General features: G+C 42.3%; 1 protein-coding gene across 1 annotated transcript in view; it reads left to right on the forward strand.

Annotated features, from left to right (window-relative positions):
- Positions 1–1,997, forward strand: part of PRR5 (proline rich 5 (renal)) — a gene marked incomplete at its 3' end in the record, with an annotated part of 52,620 nt that overhangs the window by 33,177 nt on the left and 17,446 nt on the right. The window lies entirely within an intron of this gene.

A 1,997-nucleotide genomic window follows, 5' to 3' on the forward strand; every position in this document is an offset into this window, starting at 1 on the left:
TTTTTCCTTCTCTGGGGATTTGACGTTTTATGAGGAAGCCAAGTAATGCTTTTTGTAGTGTTGTCTGGTATATCCAAGATTGACACAGCAGCTCATTGAGTTCAGTCAGTTTAGCAAGTTGAGGATTTTACGAAAAAAGCAGATGAAATGTAGTTGCTGAGATACTGGCACTATCAGGGTACAGTTTATAAAGTCGCCAATGCTGTGAAGGGATCAAAGAGTTAAAAATTCCAAAGGTTTAATCCATTATAATAACATTTTCAAGGCCTTTCAAATTCACAGCAAGTGAGAAGCAGAAAAGCAACTCAGCTAGGTGGAAAATGAAATTAGATGGAATTATATTTCCACAGGTTTATCTAAGCAGTTGTTTCGCTTAACAGGGTAGACGCACATTTATCTGAGCCCTCAGCAGAAGCTCAGACCGAGTTATGCTTCCCTGCTCTCCTGGGCTGTATTATCCACAGAAACGGAGTGCCCTTCATCTGATTTGAACCAAGCAGTGTTCTGCTATATCTATTTTTGGTCGCTTATTTGTATGCTGCAGAAACCATCTCATTCCTTAGAATACAGCCGTATATTGTTGTGTTTGTTTTCTTTTTGCTGCTGTGTACATAGTGGATTGTTGTTTGTTTGCTGGAAAGCTTTAAACATCTGGAAGAGACCAGGGATAGCAGTGTCTTTGTACATAGGTTAGACAGGGAGCTGCAGGTCCCTTCCAAAGTGAAATGTTATATGCCATCTACTGTGATGCTCATTTGTATACCTGGGGGGTTTGGTGCGGGAAGGACCATCAATATAATGCTAATCCAAACAGCTGAGTAAAATTACTGCTGCTAAAACTAGCACAAGGTAAAAATTGATTTATTTCCCTAGGTAGTTCTGCAACTGGCTCCCACGGAGGTAAGACCAAATATAAATTTTGGAAGTAAATATTTAAATGCAATAAGCTTAGCTGAATTTGGGTGAGTAGTGAGAGAAATCAGCTCCTACTAAAATATGTCAGTAAATTATGCACATAGGGCAGATCCCACTATGAGAATTTCAGTTCTCCTGTAATGTAAGCTTTGCCATATTCTTTGGACAAAACCAAATCCAATTATAGCCCAGATCTAAACAGTAGGTTATCACAGATGAAAAGAGTAAGCAGAAATTGGAGAAAAAAAATAAAGGAGAAATTATTCAATATTGTAGCCTCTTTCCAGTATGTGGGAGGTTACTCTGCAGGGAGCCCTTGCGGCTTTTACCAGACTATTTGCAGACCAGTGCTGTAGCAACAGAAAGAAGAGCAGTTCTTATACTCTGGCTCAGTCTGTTGCAAACAATTTATTTTCTGAGAAAGCTAATCACTGTTTTGTTACATTACTTCCCAGCAGATGAGCCAGACACTCCTGAATTTAAAACAGTACTGCAAATGAGTGACAGCGAGCTAAGCATGGGCTGGAGTCTTGTAGCAGCATATCCCTCCAGCGTTGCAGTCAGAGAGAGAAAGAAGATTTTTCCTTTGAAGATAAGACACCTGGGGCTTTTGTAGAAACTATGCCCTGAGTTGTGCAGCTCTTATCGCGATTTAAAAAAAAAAAAAAGGCAAAGACAAAGCGTTTGGCTCTTCTGTGCGCCACCACCAGTTCCTCAAAATGCTGCAACCCAAACGGGCGCTTTTCACTCTGCAGTTGTGTTGCTTGTGAATAATCTTTGTGGCTGATGTGACACTTTCGGCCGAGGCAGGCGAGCCGTGAGGCTGTGCTGTGTGCGTGCGGGTGAGAGGGAGTGCGGGAATGTGCCTATGTGTGCGTATGAGCGAGGGCGCGTGTGTGCGGTGTCGTAACGTGGCAGGACACAGGCAGTTATGAAACTTTCTAATAAAGTCTCAGTGCGTCAGTATTGGTTGCTTGGTTGTTTGGGGTTTTTTTTTTTTCTGTCCGTTGCCCTCCAGTTTCATTTCCATGTATGAGTGCAGGGAGAAGGCAGGGAGAGAGGGTGAGAAATGGTAGCAGAGC

Source organism: Mesitornis unicolor, unplaced genomic scaffold (genome assembly GCF_000695765.1).
Source record: "Mesitornis unicolor isolate BGI_N332 unplaced genomic scaffold, ASM69576v1 scaffold18710, whole genome shotgun sequence".
Classification (NCBI taxonomy): Eukaryota; Metazoa; Chordata; class Aves; order Mesitornithiformes; family Mesitornithidae; genus Mesitornis; species Mesitornis unicolor.